Below are 19,514 nucleotides of genomic sequence, written 5' to 3'. Positions count from 1 at the left end.
CTTTGACCTCGTTTTCTCCCTGCCATGTCAAGTGCGCCGGCAGCGGGGGCGGACCGGACTGTACATTAGACACGTATGACACGAGCACAGCTAACTGTGTGAGTTCACGTCCCCCTCTCTCCTGCACCTGTTCAGTGCTTCAACTGACAGAGCCATGGGAAAGATTAAGCAGAGAGAGGAGAAAAACAGAGGTGAAGCAGGGAGCGGGGGTGAGAAGGCAAGGAACAAGAGGAGAAAACACACCAGAACGTTGTCTTACATTTCAGACAAATACATGTATTCAGAGCGCACACACGCACGCACGCACGCACGCACGCACGCACGCACGCACGCACGCACGCACGCACGCACGCACGCACGCACGCACGCACGCACGCACACACACACACACACACACACACACACACACACACACACACACACACACACACACACACACACACACACACACACACACACACACACACACACACACACACACACACACACACACACACACACACACACAGATCAGAGACATCAGCCGTGTTTTATAAATATTCACATGACTGACCGCATGATGCCACTCATTAAAACGCATTAAGTCGCTGGTTCGGGGGCCGTCACAGTTTAGGGATTTTCACCATTATCAGTGTGTTTCTGAGGCTTCTTCTGCCACCTTATTTCAGTTTTTACGGGGGCAGAAATTAAGAATGTATCTGCGATTTCGCCCTTTGCCCCTTGTTATTCCCAACACAGGCGGCCATGTTCAATGCGGCGGGGTTGTGTTTTGTGTTTAAACAGTGGACTAAGTGATGTTGTCAGATACTTAGATAAGAAGCCATTTACTGCGTGCCAATGACAAACGCCCTTATGAGAATTCCCCCGTTATAAAAGCGAACGAACATTGCGAGGCGTCCATCCGCATTTACACACATTTGATACTCAAGCCGAGATATTATAGACGGTCATAATGTCTGATATGGGAGAGATTAAATGGCCTATGCGGCCAGGAACAAGCAGGACATTAACTGAAGTGCCATGTGCCAGGAGATAATATCCTCACCATCGCAGGCACATCGCCCAGGGGAGCTGTGGTGATGCGATTACAGCGGGGCCCCCACACACACATCAATTTAATTTATATGCCCCTCAAACATGGTTCATTACCGTTATCTATATCACATGCCCTATCATGCATTGTAATTAGGAAGTGGGAGGGTCCAAAGAGTCCCGTGACACTTCAGTGAGCGCGTCAGCCAAGAGTCAAAGTCACTTCTGTTTGATATTTTTACAAAACGCTGATGCCTTCCTAAACAAAGACCAAGTCTGTGCTCCATGCCCTACATAAAACACACTCGTGACTGGCCAAAATGCTGATTTAAGTGTTGACGATAAGTAGGCTACAAAGTCATCCTTAAATGGGGGTTCTCAGGAGATGGAGCGGATAAGTAGACAAGACGGTTTTGTCCGCGTACAAAAAAGGACACATGTACCTGGTGGACACGGGAGCCGTTACTACCGTGTCAGTAAACGGGGAATCCGAGCGAAACCCAACTACAGTAGCCTGCATTGTGAACTTGGCACAGCTCGTCCAGTCTGGTCGGCTTAAAGAACTCGCTCATTGTTGCTGGGTAACACTCGATACAATCATATCCATTTCACACCATGACACCCGGTTGGACGGGTGTCATGGCAATTCAGGGAGCTTAGCGATACGCAACATGGAGGGATGTGATTTACGCTGAGAGGAGAAAGAAGAACCGAGTCGAATTCTCCTGTATTTACCGTGAGGTTGTGTTAACGCCATGCCAAACTGTGAAAGTACTGATATTTAAAAAGGATTGTAGATCTTGCAGCGGGAGGATAGCTGAGGAAATCGTCTTCATACGTTAAACTCTGGATTTCTCCTGACTGGAGCCTTCAAAAGTCCATATTGTTGTATTTTCATGGAAAATAAATGAATTCCAGATGCACGTTGGCGGCATAAACATTAAAACAATCTTCTAAACAGACTTCTTAAAAAAAAAAAAGGTATGTTTTGAGTGAGAGCGTACGACTCTGCTGGAGAAAGCAGAGCAGCTAATGCACACATCTGGAAATAACTCCAACCCAATAAGAGGACAAGATCTCATAGTTTTTAAAAACCATCCCAACGCTGGACGATGCGGTTCCAAGCGTTCGCACATCCAGAACATTTGGGTTATCCCAGTTTGTTAGCAATAAAGCCTTGGCGTGCTCCAACTGAGCGGCCTCGGTGAAACGGTGCCAAAAAGCTGCCAACAAATTCCTTTTTATATGAAAACTACAGAGAAAAATCTCAAACGGAGCCTCCACCTGAAAGGAACGTAAGTCTGCGATATTAAACGGTGTTGAGCAGCGTGAGCCAATTTCAGCATTTGATACATTACCTATGGCCGGGGCCTATATTTGACTTGGCGGGGAGCGTTGTGTGTCCTTTATCCAGAAAAACAGGAAATCACTGCGGTGTTACGGTTACCATCTAAAGAGGTCAGAGGCAAACGTACGCCACGTTCTTAACACCGACGCACACGGCGCCCAAAAAGGATGTGATGATACTTGAACATTCAGAAATGCGGCAGTCCGTAATGGCCTTCGCTTGAAAATGGAGCATCGAGGCGCGGAAATGTGTTTCGCTGCGATGAAAAGACAAGCTGTACTCGACACATTACACACTCCAAAGTGCTGTTATGACACCGTTAGCTCCTCCAACATCTCCAGACAGCCCTTAAATGACATAAAACAGACCTTAACTTGACCTTTGGACCTTGTAACGCCAAGCGACTCAAGTAAGAATACACATAGAGCTGTTAACGGCACAGTAAGTAATGGTAACAAGGAATGATATTAAACACTCCCTGGCCGTATGCCAGTTGTGGTTTTCCCGCTTTCCGCCTGTGCCTTCCTGCTGACCCCACACAGGCCCTGTAGTTAAGAGAGACGATGATACGGCGGCGGAACAATGAGAGAAACAACAAAGAGCGTTGCGACCAGGAGCGAGCGTTTTGTGCTTTTCAGTTTTCTGTGGAGCGGCAGCGAAAACCCACTTCCTTTCAGAGAATGAGAGAGCTGTCCAAGAAACCTCACCGTCTCCACGAGTGCCGCCTACACCACCTCGACGCAGCTGCAACCCCGACATTACAGCGGCGGCGGCTACGAGTTGCTACGCTCAGCCTTCGCAACAACAACACAATGCGAGACACCCGCGGTTACGCCGCGTCAACGCTTGGCCCAATCACAGAGTTTGGACGGCCGTCAATTAAGCGGCACAAAGACAGACGGGTTGCTAACTGCTATTAGCGAGATCCATTATTCACTCTTCCTTCTTTCCTGGGTTCCTGGAAATGCCATTTAGCAGCTGGCTTGGTAAATCACATCTTTCCAAATGAAGCCAAGACTTTGCAGAGAGAAACAAAATTACCACAACTCCACATATCTCGTCTAGACATCGCAGAGCCACAACGCAGGTTATTAGTTTAGCCTATTGATTACCAAGAAAAATTGCTTATTCAAATGTCAGAAAAGATAAATTGAGATGCTTTCTGTAAGGCTTTTCGCTCTAAATGTCACCGTGTCCCCTGCTCGGCATTAATGGTCGGGAAGGCTTAAGTTTTCCGGTCAGTGCCAGGGAGAGATTGAATGGACGTGTGAGGGAAAATTCAGGTCCTTTAAATTAAAATTGAGTCTTAATATGGGCGCTGTCCAAAAAAGACGGTTCTGGGAAGACCCGGCCAGGTGGCGAAGTCGAAACTGGGGGTCGAGTAATTCAAGCACTGGCAGCTTGCCGAGTCACATTCTTAATCTATCCCAGTTTATGGATCCCAGTATTCCCCGGATGAAGGGCGCCGAACGCAAGCGTGGCTCAAAGATCACGCCGCTGATGTTTGTACATAAACGCTAGATTGTGCTCGTTTCAGCCCGGCTGTGTGTGAAAATGCATGTGTGTGTGTGTGTGTGTGTTTGCCCGCGTGCATGTAGATGTTTGTATTCGCCAGCTTGATTACACGTGTGTGTTTGTATTTGTATCCGTGAGCCTGTATTTGTGTGTGTGTGTGTGTGTGTGTGTGTATGTGTGAAAGTGATTCCCCAGCTAGGCATGACAGATGGGCAGGGAGTGCCACAGAACTCTCTCTCTCCCTCTCCCTCCTTCTCTCCCCGTCCCTCTCTTTCTCGCTCTCTGCCACCTGAGCGCCACGAGGGAGTGATGTATTTTGTTCGCAGCCTTCCACGGTCACCTCTCCGCCTTCTGACAGATCCCGCGCCCGGATGAGCTCCTTTTCCTCGATTCACCAAACACCGGCGGCGGCTTGTGAGTTCCACATTGTGCAAGTTGAGATATCTCTCTCCCTCTTCTGTGAGGAGTGCTGACTGTTGCAACTCCCGGGTCTGTCTGTCTGACTGTGCTATGCTGCGCTGGCCGCTCGCCACCAGATCTTTCAAAAGGAGAAAAAAAAAAGAACTGGCCGAGCGAACCTGTTGCAGCGACCAAAACGAATTCCACTCACTGTCTTGTCAGCGCCGTCAGAGCTGCGCACCAAGTACAAGGATGTGAACATACTGAACTCTGCTCCAGAGGAGGTTAGCGAAGGTTCAGAGAGTACAAGCTGAACAAGTCGCCGGCTAAACATCAACTCGCATCTATTAGTTGACTTTGTAAGGATGTTAACGTGAATTAGTATGCGCCGCTTCGGAGATTCGCCTGAAGAATTGCTGAGTCTTGAATAAAAAGCGGCGTTTGTTTGTTTGACGTGCGCAAGGATTTGACAGCGCACAAATCCCCCCCCCCCCCCCCCCCCCCCCCCCCGTCGTCTTTACAGGCTGCCAAAATCAGGTAGAGAGACAGAGAGAGACAGAGAGAGATAGAGAGAGAGAGAGACAAGCTCATAAATCTTTCTTTGAAGCTTGCTGGAGTAAAAGCTGCAGCCTCTTAGTATTCAGATACTGCAGTAATCCACATTGCAATGTTGATATTCTGCCAATTTACCGTGTGGTGGGTTTATCAAGAGCATAAAACAGTGGATACTGAATTTCTAAAACGGTTCCATTCGTCCAAACGTGTCACTTCTTACAGAAATCATATCTGCGTTTAATTGCATTATCACACTATTGTTATATGTTGACCAGTTTTTGAGATTCTTAACATCAAGTGTGTCGTCTCTCCAAACCCTTTAACTCTCTCACACACACACACACCCCTATTCCCCCTCCACCCTGGGTATCTAAAATTGGGATCTAATTTCCAGACTTCGCAACGTATAGCGTCGCAGTTGGACGGGCTGGTATCGCGACACCCCGACCACGTCGCACTGACACACATAAGCATGTGGGAAGCAGACAGGATCTGTCAGTGGGCTAGGGCGACGTACATACATACATACATACATACACACACATACGCACGCACACACCCCTAACACCGAAACCGATATCTGCACCTGTGGAAATGAGACACTGTGTTCCAGCTCAGAAAAACAAAACCGACCCGCCCCCCCGTCTTTGTGGCACTATCACGGTACTGTATCGCAGTAACTATACACGCAACAGATCCCGCCGATGTGTGTTCGGCGCTCATTAATTATGTGCGGGAACAGGAATAGTGAGTGACTTGGAAATGGTACTCACCGATTGGCTCTCAGTCCAGCGCCGCCGCTTTACATTTGACTCCGGCTTTCATCCCAGCGTAGGTCTCGGAGGTGGAGAGGGGGGGTGGGTCGGGTCAGGTCGGGAAGAGATCTGTAATCAGAACAGACCACCGGTGAGTCTTTCATAGCGCTGCGAATAAACGTTAGTGTTCATCGGGCCAAACATTCCAGAGAGCAGAGACAGAAAAGCCTGTTGGAGCGATTCCTGACAGAGGGGAGTTAACCAAATCCTACAGGTAGCAGCTTCAGCTCCTCTATACGAGGAGTGAAATCCACGTGGCCACTGATCCATGCGTGCTCTGCCAAGTCAGGGATGACGTGGGCGGAGCCTAGCCGAGTTCAAAAGAGGTGAAAATCCCCACAGGAGATGCAAGGTTTTCTAGTCTATGCTAACCGATGTTAGATTTTCATGTGACCAGCTTACCGCTAAAAGGCTTAGTCGTCTAATCCTTTAGCCAAATGAGGTGTCTAACCTAAGGCTTAGGCTTGTCAGGGGAATCAAAGGGAGTTTATGTTATATCAACCTAACCTGACTTTACAAAAGCTAGGTATATATTTGTTCAGTGATGCTGACGGAGGTCTGCTTTACATGGTGGAGGTATTTCCTGATCATGTCCTTAGGAACCTTCCTGTGAAGTAGAGGCCCATGCTGCTACGGCTGTTATTTACATCTACTGTACAAACATCATATAAGGGAAGATTTCAGGGTGGCAAACACCAGAAATGTGGATGATTAACGCCCGACAGCAAGGAAAAGGTCCCGAGAGAACGATGCGTTCACTGGCGAAAGAGAACAGAACATGCGTGATGTGTTCGAGAACAAACAGGAACTTTTTTTTTTTTTTTTTTTTGAAATATAAAAGCACAAACACACTGGGCTTGATGTATGGCTATTAAAGTAAATTGTTTTCCATTGCACGTCACATTCAATTAGTTTACGCTGAACAGGACCAAATCTGCCTCTCTCTTTTGAAGGAGGCGTAATTGATTTGACAGAGGCAAGTCGAGTAATAAATCCCATCTGTGGCTTTTCTGTAAAACACAAACACAGACGGAAATGGCACACACACACACACACACAAATACCCTCGTCCACATGTGCGCGTTCACACAGAAACAATTCGCACACAGACTTTAAATAGGGTTCTGTTCTGGAACTGGAGTTACATCTTTAGCTGCAAAGTTTCACCTGAGCTCAAAGTGACGCTCTGAAGCGACACGTGGGTATCGCTGCATAATCACACACAGTATATCTTTGGCATACTTGACGCATTCTCCATCACCTGACTTGCCGTCTCTGGGTCTGCGTCGGTGGGTTAATACGCCAAACACTTGATTCATAAAAAGGTGTCGATTGCTTTATGTTCGAAAGATCTAAAGAGACACAGGGGCAGAATTTGCATCAGCACACAGAGGCTGCTGTTTCCATAAATCAGGTCAGAGGTCATAGGCTAAAACCGCAGATGATTGATTCTCTGACCGAACCCGCTGCGGTTGGCTTTAACCGGACAGTTTCCACCTATGGCAATTCGGTGTGTTCATGCATCTGATTCCCAAACTAATCCATATGCTAAGCCAGCTCTCAGCCACTCAGGGGGGATAAATATGCATCGGCACAATCAGGCCAGATAAGAGCGCCAGCTGCTTGGAGGCAAGGTGAAACCTGACAGCACTCCAAAGGCTGCCGCACGCTGCCTTAACCGCAAACGGGGAGGTACGAAACAGAGGTATGGATTCGTAGAAATCACTCAAACGTCTGTATCTGCGCCCGTTCGCTCGGCATCTTACCGTCACAAAGCGTCTGTGCACAGGCGCTGGAGTACAGACAAACCAGGTAAACATTATTTCAGCCGTTTGTTAGAGCAAATAAAAGTCAAATAATAGAAAGTCAAGAAAAAGGGAGTCGGGTTAAGGAGCCCGTAGGTGGGTGACATTTCTGGAACAGATCGTAACACTCTGACAGAATCGGAGCTATTATTACTCTACTGCCTGCTGGGAGCCTGTGAGAAAAGCAATCGCTGAGTGAAAACGGTGAAAAGCAACAGACAATCGTATAGAGAGAACTAATCCTGGGCCTAGCATGGTGGTGATTGCTGCAGACACAACACTGCCTACACATGAGCCGCGGTCTTGTGACTTGCTTTTAGCGCGCAATGGTATCAAAGTTGGCCAGATGGCTACGACAGATTACAGTTCAGGGCTTTAAAAGCATTAAAGTATATTAATTGTTCCTTAAAGTCCGTTTATGGCTGTACACCTGACCGCATTATGAGAATAAAAAGGGGAGGAGACATGAACTCATTCTCTCGGCGGGCGCATAACGGATTATTTCTGTAAACGTGAAGTTGTTACGAGAACAGGCGGCGTACATTCTGGAGAGAGGGGGGAAAGGCGGCGTCCTGGAAGTGATCCTGCATCACGCCAAACGCCCTGAAACGATCTCCTCACGAGGGGTCGGATGTGCCGGCGGGCTGCGATGCCGAATCGTTGGCGAGAACGAAAAGAAAACGGAGATAATCCCCATTGTAGAAACGACAGCATCCCCGCAAGACTCCACTGCAGACATTGTTTCCCGCTGACAAATCCTGACGTTTGAACAGGACTGGCTGCCAAACGCTTCATATTAAATGTCACGGCTGCTGTCTATTCTTAAACCAAAACGGGAACATCTCTTGGAGGCGAAACGCCGTACGCTCAGATTTGACGTGTGTCTCTTTATTTTCGACGGTTTGTCTTTTGGCTGTCCTGTGCCGAACGGGGGCTGCTAGGGCTGCTGGGAGTGGGCGTCACGGCTACGGCGAGCGCTACGCCACCTGACTCGGGGACGCTCTTTGCCAAACCACCTGGTGAATCACGGCCACCGTTTCCTCCACGGCTCCGTGTGGAGAACAGGTCATTTCCACACAGGATTAAATCTGTGTGTAACAGTGTGTGGTTACGCCGGTTCACTTTTCGAGCAAAGTGCTGGTTTTACGTCGCTGAAGAGCTCGGTTGTTATGTGTGCAGTCAGACACACACACACTCTCGCCCGCCCGCGCGCGCGCACACACACACACACACACACACACACACACACACACACACACACACACACAGAGAGTGCTGTAAGTGAGCCAACGTGGAGATTGATCAGCTGGGCCGCATCCAAAACTGAGGCCCGTCCTCTGCAGACATTCCAAGCATAATAACACTCTCCTCTCTTTGCACTTTTGCTTGGCCAGGGGAAAGTGAGGAGGACGATGGAGCGAGAGAGAGAGAGAGATAGAGAGAGAGAGAGAGAGAGAGAGAGAGAGAGAGAGAGAGAGCAAGGAAGAGGAGAAGAAAGAGGTGCAGTAATGTCTCCACAGACACCCATCGCAGGAAAAAGGAAGGCCTGCCTCTCAGATGTCTGACCCATTTTCAGCTCACACACTGTGTCTCTCTCTCTCTCTCTCCCCCTCTCTCTTTCCCTCTCTCTCTCCCCTTTCTGTCTAATTCTCTTCGTCCTCTGTTCTACAGTAAAGAAGCTTTCTGACTCACATTCATTGGCATTGCGGGCGAGCTCTGCATTTCAATGATGGAGCACTGCCACAGGACATGTGCACACACACACACACACACACCATACCACACCACAAGCTTAGGCACTGTAACACACACACTCCTCATCCGTGGCACTGCAATAAATAGAACGTGAAAACAACCAATGCCACGCTCGAGCTGCCAAAAGGTTTTATAGCTTTTGTGTGTTGGTATGTGTTCATTAGTATTCATAATAAGAGAGAGAGAGAGAGGGAGGGAGGGAGAGGGAGAGGGAGAGGGAGAGGGAGAGGGAGAGGGAGAGGGAGAGAGAGAGAGAGAGAGAGAGCCCTGTGTTCCAAAAGAAATGGTCCAATAATCAATTATTCACTGGCTGGAATAACAGTGGTGCTCATCTGTAATGATAAAGGGAGTTGACACAGGCCTAATGGACATGTCTCGCACATGGGAATGAAGTTCATGAACGTGACGAAGAAGACTCGCCCTGAGACAGACACGTTATCACATCCATGAAGAGTGATGTCCCTATGTAGCCCGTATGCACATTTGCATTTTCTTCCTGTGGTAGTTTTGGTCCATTTTCACCAAACTGGCTTACTTAACGCAAAATGCAAAGTGGCGTTTTGCTGCGGCCGGTAAGTTTACGGCGGCCGAGGAGCCATGGAAACGCAATAGGAAAGGAACAGTCAGGCAGAGGGTAGAGAAGGCCAAGGGTCGCCTTCGGTCAGCTAATCCCCCTGTGTCAGATAAGGACCGGCCCACATCCTTGCATGTACACACACACACACACGCACACACACATCGAGCGATAACAAGGGGGAGCAATGGACTGTAAATGATGTACTTTCACATGATACCCATACAAACAGGCACATGCAGAGAATACATTAACTCGCTGTCTGACACGTGATCTGTGCTCGCTCTCTCTCTCTCTCATCTGATTCAGGGTCACAGGGGGTCGGGGCTGCCTGCTTCGGCACAGAGGAAGACAGATGTGAGAGTTGGCAGAAGGAGCTGGAGAGGCAGCCGAGACCCCCGGAGCAAAGGGTCAGGGGCAACGGCTGAAGGAACACAACCTGCATCTACAACCTCTTCCTCTTCCTCCCCCCTGAGCTGAGTCGGCTTGCCGTCTCTCACTCTGAGCCTCCACTGAGCCAAATCAGACAGACAGGTGGAGTCATATTCCTGTTACATTTATTATCTACAAAAGAGTGACATTAGAATCTAACACTTTTTACGGCTTTGTACCATCATAACACAAAGTTCTATCTCTCACAGTCATCATAAATCTTACACAACGCTCCTAACTGAAAGGCATTTTGTCATCATTAATGACACGCTAATGGCGTATTAGCGATGGTTTTGATTCAGGAAGTTGGAACCGAACCGCTAACCCAATTATCCGGCGCTGTTGGCAGCTCAATGTCATCTCGCATTAAACAGAGTCAAAGTCAAAGCGCGCATTTGTTGTTGGGTTTTAGCAACGAGCAGCCACAGCAGACGGCTCTGTCCAAACAGGGTGGGTGACCGGGTGAAAAATGTCTTTGTGCATAGGTGGACGTATGGTACATAGCGTTCCTTTCCCTCGTGTGCAAACATTGTGCGTCTCAGGCAACCTGTTATTCAGTGTTGTATGCCAATCTGGGCGCCTGAGACACAACGGCTGAATGAAGAATGGCTGTCTGCAGGTTTGCACAGATGAATGTATGTTGTATACGTTGATGTTGCATACGTGTATTTCCAGATATACCAGTTGTGCATAGTTGTGTGTGAACATTTTATGTGTTGTCTAATCGAACACACTTCAGTATGACTTGGCCGTACGGTCTGAGTGTCCAGTGTATCTGGACCTAAAGCCGTGGCGTGCGGGGCGGTCGTGTGAGCTAATCACAGTGATTGCCTCACGCTTATATTAAGTGGGTCATGTAAGAAACATGACCCCCCGTACCCCCCCACCCCCCCCCCCCCCCCCCCCCCCCCCCCCTCCCAGCCCGCCCCCGTCCTCCACACAACACAAAAGCCGATGTGCATGACCTCCACATACATGCAAAAAAAAAAGACATATCTGCACACACCACGCCGTACTTACCACATGCCAAGCAGACACGTGCAAAAGGAGATGTGTTGCGTTCAGGGGCGCGAGAGAACTGCACGAACACTCACTTAGCGCTCACTGTTGGCTGCTTCTGTTCATCTGGCTGCAGTTGAGACAACTCAGATGAGGAATGTGTACGCCTGCCAGATCAGCGAAAGTCTCAGCGTGTGCATAAACAACCACTGCATGGACACACACACACACACACACACACAGCCTCAGGGCCCTTGGAGCTAACATTGGCATTTTGAACCGCCTACCTTGTCTCTCCCTCCCTCTCTCCCTCCCTCCCTCTCTCTCCATCCCGCAACTTGGCTGCAAATACTAATATGTGGAGATGAAACGCATAGCCTGGCTCCCTCACCTGCCGTCACGTCTGCTTTAATCTGTGGCGCTAAAATGTCCCCGAGGCCATCCCAGAGTAACGCTTTGGTTTACGCGAAATGCCTGGCAAAGCCGCGGCTCCACGGTTGCGTCTAAATTTGGACGCCGACGTGCGAGCCGTAGGTAGCAGAAAAAGACTTCATCGTCTGCATGTGTATACCGCAGGCATTATTGTTTACATCTCTAAATCGCTCTCACACTGGTAATTCAAGCTTTTCGAGGATTCCTTACGTAGCATTCACGAGCCAAAAAAATGTGTCAGCGCTCGTGCTATTGTTCTTCACCTTTAGTAACCATAAATTAGCTTGATTTTAAAGGGCAAAGTGCCAGCATGAGCGCAGCACCCCTGTGTTGTTTATAATGATATGTTATTTTCACACCTAAGTCTGAATAAATGTCCTCCTCACCTAACTAGCGCATAGCCTTCGCATGAATCACAGCCTTATTAAAAAGCTATTTCCCTCCAAAACAGGATTAAATACAGCTTCTCTTCCCATAGTCGTGCCGATTACGCCGCATTACCTGGTCTGTCAGGTGATCTAACCCCAGCCTGTGCCCACTAATCTATACAATCACCATCTGGAGCATGTGAATTTCAGCGATTCACTCATTTGGAGGATGAGTAGAGGCCGTCTGGACTCCTGTTACACCTTAACACAGCGCCAACAATCAATTTGTGTCGGGAATATGTACCTCCAATTATTATCCTGACATCGATATGCTACAACCTGAAATGAGGCGTAAATAAAAAATAGCAGCGTTACATTCTGCTGCATCTCTGTGTTTTGATTGAAGTTACAATCATCTTGATAAGCAACAAAGAGAGGGCGGAGTTTATCTTCAGCCTCATCTTATCGCCACTGTGCGTCTCACATGTCGTCGTCCTCCCGATTCATAAAGTGAACCGGTGCGTTCGAGCTAGCGAGTGTGTGAATAGGTGACTGGTGAAGGTATTGACGGGCGCTTTTTGGCCTCGGGCGTCAACAAAGCAGTTCATGAGGAGTTCCTTTTCCCAGCCAGCCCCCCCGCCACCCTCACAACAGCAACTTCCGCTTGCCTCATTATCCTAACACCCCCCCTCCTCCCCTCCCCAACTGCCAAACTTCCCTCTGCCCTGACGCTCACACACGTACACACACATCCACACACACACACACACACACACAGGAAGGGGACTCGGAGCCAAGACCCAGCTGTGGGTGATTCCTTTAGCAAACGCGCTGACCTAATTTAACAAGTGGGCCGACTTCAACCTTCTGCCTGAAAGAAGCACAAGTCACAATAACCGGCAGAAAGAAAAAAAAATAGCCCCGCCGGCGTGCGAGACAGAATATTCCCACTTCCCGCTTTATGGGACGATGTCAAAAGAGAATTACTTCATGCAGGGGCCCTGGCAGGCAGTGGGTCACCGGTCACACGTCAGAGAAGCTCATCTAAACTGTCTGACCAAGGTGAACTTTGACTTCAGACGCAGTCATAACAGAAAACACAATCTCCTTTAACGGCCAGGAGATTAATCCACACACGGGTCTCCAATTATTAACCTGGAACTGACAGCAAATCTGAGGGGATGTACAGCGCACTGACAGCAACACAGTTAGATCAGGAATACATTTTTGTGGCATCAGTGCTGAAGCAGACGACACGATCAGGAGCCTGGAGTTTGCGCTGTAGTTTTGCCAAAGCCATCAGGCGTTGGAACAAGTCCATCCAAATTTCCTCAAGCGTGACAGATTACGGAACAGGGAGCAATAAAGCCTCCTGTTGTACCTCTCTCCGTCTGATCAAGCCGCGTTCTGAGACGCATTTAAAAGCCTCGGCAGCTTCCTCAGAGAGAACGATGCCAGCCATGAAAAAGAAGCTGCCTTTTTTTGGGGGGTTTGCTTTTTTTTATAATGCAAAAAAACGATGACGAAGACGAAAACACGGACGCAGCACTCTGCAGCCGTGGATATTAAGAGGCCCGAGCTGTTGTACAGGCGAGGAAGTGATGACCTATATACTTGTAGGAAGAGCAGGGGAGAAGCGGCGGGACTTGGAGCGCTGCCAAAATTGTAATTGTCCGGTTTTATAAGCATCTCTTTGCTCAGAGTTACTCATTACCTCGATAGATAATAAGTTAAAGGATGGAAAATTTTCAAGTGTGGGCCGCGTTATGACTGATTTGTTCTTTTGCCTCTAATCCCACAAACGCTTATGACATCATCTTTCGTCCTTTAGCAGGTGGTTGATACTGGCCTCAGAGAATAAGGGTACACATGTATACAGTATCTAAGATAGTGTGTGTGTGTGTGTGTGTGTGTGTGTGTGTGTGTGTGTGTGTGTGTGTGTGCATACATACAGGTAGAGCCTACTGCGTACACACTCAGGTGCTGTGTGTGCATCAATTAATCCTAATATGAATCTGCCATAACAAAATAACTACAAATCCAGCATCAATCTGCTTTTATCACTTATTAGTCTCCTTTTGAATTCTCTTTTCATTAATGCTCACACATCCACACACTCATAATCACACACACATTCATTTCACTTGGGAACGTGGTGATTATAAATTGATTAACTTGTGCCCCCGAGGCAGAGATATTTATATTGTTATTGCCGATTTAATCTCAAATCCAGATGATGGGAATCCCTTTATTTATGCCAGAGTGTTTGTTTATGACACAGCAGAAAGAAATTATCCAATTTAAAGCTCGTTTCACTTGTCTGTAAATGTTCAGTGACTTCACTTCTACTCGGCGGCGTGAAGGAGCTATCAAAGGGAGAGAGAGAGAGAGAGAGAGAGCTTCTGTGCCAGCAAATGTCAGATGGACCCCCTCCTCGTAAAGCGTTCTGCCTCGCCCTGGCAAAAATAAACCTTTCGAGGCCCCGGTGCCAAGTATTCCCGTTGATGAAAAGCCAGTTGTGAGTGGCCCCAGTCGTACCCGGGCAGAGCCGCGCTTATGGGTGTTAATAAGAGCAAAGTGCGGCTCTGTAAAGCGGCCTGGGCTCCTTTCTCTGGCCCGTAAAAAAAGGCCGCTTTATACGTTACGCCATTTCTCCTGGTGATTTCGATTTCTACGTTACGCTACACGTTCCTGCAGCGCCGGCGGGCACGTGGGCCGGGGAGAGGCCGAGAGTGTCACTGTTTTTGTACACAGTAATAAGAGAGGGAGGACGGGGGGGCGGGGGGGAGCTGCTGGCAGCCGTCCGCGCGGAAACCACCACTGTTAAACAGAAATAACTGAATAAAAAATGACATGACCCGCAGAATAAAAGGAACCCTGCCTCATTAAGAAGAGAAAAGCCACAGACTTGGAACGCGCCGCGGCCGAGGGGGCGCTGCGAGTGTGTCTGCGAGTGTGTGTTTGCGCGGTAGAGTTCGGGGGGGACATGGGGGGGGCGGTTGTTATCTTGAGGACAGCAGGACCCCCAGTGGCCTGTGTTAAGACCAGTGGAGTGAGCTCTGATAATCTCTTGTCGTGTTCAACCGCAACAGCGTGTTTATCAGCGGTGGAGCTTCTCCGGGGCTTCCGAGACGCCTCGCAAATGAACTCGGCCGATCACGCTGAGAGGTTGATCTCATTTCTGTCAGCTAATGAGGTTTGCCAGTAAGGACGGCGGCATGATTACGTGCATGGAGCAGTACAGCAGGGGGGGCGGGAGGGGCGGGGGCATGAAGTTTCCTTTATGGAGGGGGAGCACAGAGAATATAGTGTTTATTAGTCATGGGCATTATATTGGCATCAGCTGACTTGGCATATTCTTTGATGAGTATCGTCATTAGGTCTATGTGATTTGATGCACTGTGGTCCGGCCCCGCTTTGGATTAAAATGGACTCTAAATATATTTTTTTTCCACAGAATTAGGAGGACAAATTGGGCATACCATCCTGCGGGCACTCAGGGTACATTTGAGACCATTGTGCCAAAATCTGTATTCCTATGGTGACTGGAAAGAATGGACTGCATGAATAATGAAAAGGCAAGATTCCGCAGTATAATTGGTCTTATCAAATCTGTATTATGGCTTTGTTGCGAGGACGAATCCCAAAAAAACACGGGGCTATATACGCTGCCACCAATGTATTAAACCCAGTTTCAGAGCAGAAACCCGTGATGATCAGATGACATTTATTGGTTGGCTGCATTCACACAGGCTGAATGGAGCCGAGGAACATCCTGCACGTCTGCAGCATATGGGCGATATAATCTAATTAGCCATAGGCGAAAACACAGACAATGTGGAAGGGTTCCTCGGGGCCCCGTTTTCTATGGGAAGAGCAACAATCGGCCGAGGTCAAACTAAATAAATGGAATAGAATAACAGCCGTCGTGTCTTCCTATTGTATCGTCGGCAGTGGGCATGTCAGGTCAAGCAAACACGTAATGCACTGCGAACTCCGGGGTTAATCAAATATGTCACCTTTGACACCAGAACGGTGTCAAATCAACAACCCAGCACTGGTGTCGGGTTCAACATATAAGTTAATTAGTTAAGGTCAATTAGTGAACTGTTGAAAATTGATTAGAGTGACATCATCATTCCCGCAAGTAATAGATTCAAAAGCCAAAAAAAGAAAGAAAACAAAAAACAAAGCTGCACCTCACCCTTCATTCCACCCGCAGAGACATAGGGGGAGAGATTCACCGCACTCACCGCTCTCAGCTCAGGATTACTGTAGCTCTTGACATGCTGGTCTACCCAGAATGCCCTCTGCCTTTCCAGACGGCTCTGACATCATTATACAGCAGAGGCAGACCAGGACATCGACTGCACAGCTGAGGTTATATAACTGATCTCTATACATTGCAAAGCAGGCGGCGCTGCCGCCCCGCCACAGGCAGAGGGGAGGGGAAAGAGGGTTAGACAAGGGGGAGAGGGAGAGGGGATAAAAGAAGGAGGCCAGGGAGAAAAGCGAAGGGAAACAGACAGGAACAGACAGTGGGGTCACAAAAAGAGAGGCCCGTTGGGGTGCTCGCTGCTGAGAGAGGCTAAAGAAGGTCACCTCTGCACCCCCCTAAAGGAGCCCCAAACAAACAGGAAGAAGAGAGGAGAGGAGAGCAGAGGAGGAGAGGAGAGGAGAGAATGTAGACCAGGTCACATGGGGCTGCAGTGAGATTAATGCCTAAGACCCAACCACCTCCCCTCGACTACACTGTTACATCACAGTCAGAGGCAGCGCACACACAGAAAAAAAAACAGCCAGTAGAACTAAAAAAACAATCCAGTAAAAAAAAAAGATACAAATCCTACAGAATGACTCAAAAGCTCCTCAGGTTTACTTCTTAGTGCTGCATTGTGTTTACCCACATTTATGAGGAAATCCTTTTTTTTGTGGGTCTGACACAAGCAGGATTTTAATCACTGTGGCTTTTGCCCTCTCCAAAGTGCACAATGTACCGATTTGAACAGGGCATACACCGGGAGAAAATGTTTATAGTTGAATGGTGATTTGGCCAAAGCTAATAATCAACCCAGGGGAAAGAACACTGCGTTTTAAACCCATGGCTAATGATTAATGCATAGTGGGCATTTGAGGCCATACCAGCAGATGTGAAAATTATCTGTGTTCAAGTCTGCGTTGGCTCAGCGGCTCAGATACAGAGCTGCAGAGAACGACAGCTAAAGTTTGATTTCTATACAGCGCTGTGTTTGTCCTCTCACGTTGCACAGATAGACTCACAGCAGCCGGTGTACACGCTTCTGTTCCCCCCCGCCCCCCCCGGTTTGACGAACAGAGCCCAGAGGACGCGCAGCTTGCAGACTGTGACTTTCTGTTTTATCAGCGCGGCGCAACTCACTACTGTGGAGACCAACACGAGCGAGAATCTCTAAACCTTGACCCTGACTGGAGCTGGAGTGGTTACATTAAGGGATTCGAATATTGCAGCGTGCTGTAACGTGGCGACAAAAGGCTTTAACACACCAACAGCTGAATATAAGGCGTACAACTAAATTATAATGTTTTTTTCAAATGCCCCGCGTCTGTATTATCATTGCTCAAGTTGCTGAATCCTTTAACTCCCAGAGGAAATCTGCCTTTCCCCCCAAAATCATGCACATTTTGCATCCCACTTCGATTTGCAAACCTATGATTGCAAACCTGAGTATGAATAAACACTTAATCCATCACTGTGCATAACAATACGTGCAGCTACCATTAGGGACAAACCTACTTATCCTACCACAAAAGCTCTGAGCCTGAATCCTCAAATCACTGTGCAATTAATTCCATATCACCCAAATATGTCTGTGTACAGGCCAATGCAAGATGTGTGTGTGTGTCTTAAACCCTTCAACACATCCATACCTCCTATGTGTACATCTCAAGGTGGGCTGTGCAGATAAATTAACCTTATAATCACAACATAATAACAAGGACTATTGCGCCAACAAGGTTATCGCGGGATTCTGCAGCGCCTCTAGGAGGAAACGTGAAAAGGGGGTAACTTAAGCAGTGCGTATGTAACAAAGGCTCCCTATAGGAACATTATGGGTGTAGTATAGCTGGTGATGTCTATCGATCCGGTTTCTGTCTTACTGTCTGTCTCTTGTCTCTTGTCTCAGTGCGTGTGCGCGCCTGAGTGGACCATGCGCGCCCCGGAGTGCAGCAGGCATCAATCCAAGTTCGGGCCCTGTCGGTCTGCACAAACAACACATTTATGCACAACAATCCGGCAGAAACGCATGGGTCGGTTGGCCTTGCACCATTCCAACCCCGCAGTGTTACCGCGTCGTTGGTGCCGCTTCCCCTACCCGGAAGGAAACCGCCATCGTATGAGGCGGAACGGCGAGAAAGCAGCTTTAAAACCCTCGCCTGCGCTGGACTGTGTGTACCCGGGCTGCTGGGGCTGCTGCTGGGGCTGATCTGTCAAACCCGCTACCCGGAGCTAGCATGGGCAAAAAAAAACACGCATGCACACACCGCCGCCGCGGACGTCCTGTGGGGTCAATCCCGCTACAGCGATATAATACTCACCGCAGGGTCTCCACGCACGGTCCGAGGTTGTAGATCACGGTTGTAGAGGGGTGTGTGTGTGTGTGTGTGTGTGTATGTGTTTGTGTGTGTGTGTGTGTGTGTGTATGTGGAGGGGGTGGGGGGGGATATTCGGCGGAAACGAAGAAGCGCCAGAAAGTCAGCCAAGGCAAAGGCAGGGCTCTCCCCCCGGGGTTCTCTGCACAAGTGTAGCGGCAGCACTCGCCACACCGCCGCGGCACGTCCGAGCCCAAAGCCCCGCTCCGTCCTGCCTCCGTACCGTCAAAGTAGCTCCCGTGGCGCCGCGTTCCGTTCCGCTCCGCTTCGCCTCCTCTCTACCGAGCTAGCGTGTGGATCCGCGTCGTTTTTCCCCGTTCGCTGCCTTCCAGTAGCATTTGCATGGGCTGCAACGACAGAGGGGGGAAAGAATCAAAAAAGAAATACTACACAGTCGCTCCTCCCTCCTGCTTATGTACAGTACAGTAAGGCGAGTGTACGCGGCGGCGTATGAAGACGATCTACCGCTCTCTACAGGACCACCACTGTAAAGCACATACATACTCTGACATGATGGAGGCGCCGGGAATGCTGCTGCTGGTGCTGCTGCTGCTGCTGCCTGCCCGCCCGCCTGCCTTCAGCATCTTCCTCCCTCCGCCCTCCGTCCTTATTTATCGCCTTCATCAACGCGATCAAGGTTGTCCTGCCTCCTCCTCCTCGCTCCCCTCCTACTCCTCATCCTCCTCCTCTTTCTTTCTTTCTTTCTTTTTTTGTGAAGGTGAAATTAGTTCACCTTGTGTGAGGTAAAGTAGCTGGGTGGGTTTAGTGAGGGGACATGGTCAGTGAGGGAAGGGAAGGGCTGCTGTTACGTTTACTTCCAGCTTTGATCGGATTTTAAAACCAGATCTTACATAA

The 19,514-nt window shown here is 48.8% G+C and overlaps 1 long non-coding RNA gene across 1 annotated transcript in view; it reads right to left on the bottom strand.

Moving 5' to 3' along the window:
* Positions 1 to 19,015, bottom strand: part of LOC143002196 (uncharacterized) — a 69,297-nt gene extending 50,282 nt beyond the window's left edge. Inside the window, exons 1-2 of the long non-coding RNA XR_012963761.1 lie at positions 18,606 to 19,015; positions 5,623 to 5,733 (exon numbers count right to left, since the gene is read on the bottom strand). This is a non-coding gene — a long non-coding RNA (uncharacterized LOC143002196). The remainder of the gene's footprint in view (positions 1 to 5,622; positions 5,734 to 18,605) is intronic.
* Positions 19,016 to 19,514: the final 499 nt, after the last annotated feature.

The sequence above is a fragment of the Genypterus blacodes genome, unplaced genomic scaffold (assembly GCF_046128005.1).
Source record: "Genypterus blacodes isolate CSIRO-AG114 ecotype Tasmania unplaced genomic scaffold, CSIRO-AGI_Gbla_v1 ptg000055l_1, whole genome shotgun sequence".
NCBI lineage: Eukaryota > Metazoa > Chordata > Actinopteri > Ophidiiformes > Ophidiidae > Genypterus > Genypterus blacodes.
This window is presented reverse-complemented; position numbering and strand designations above follow the sequence as displayed.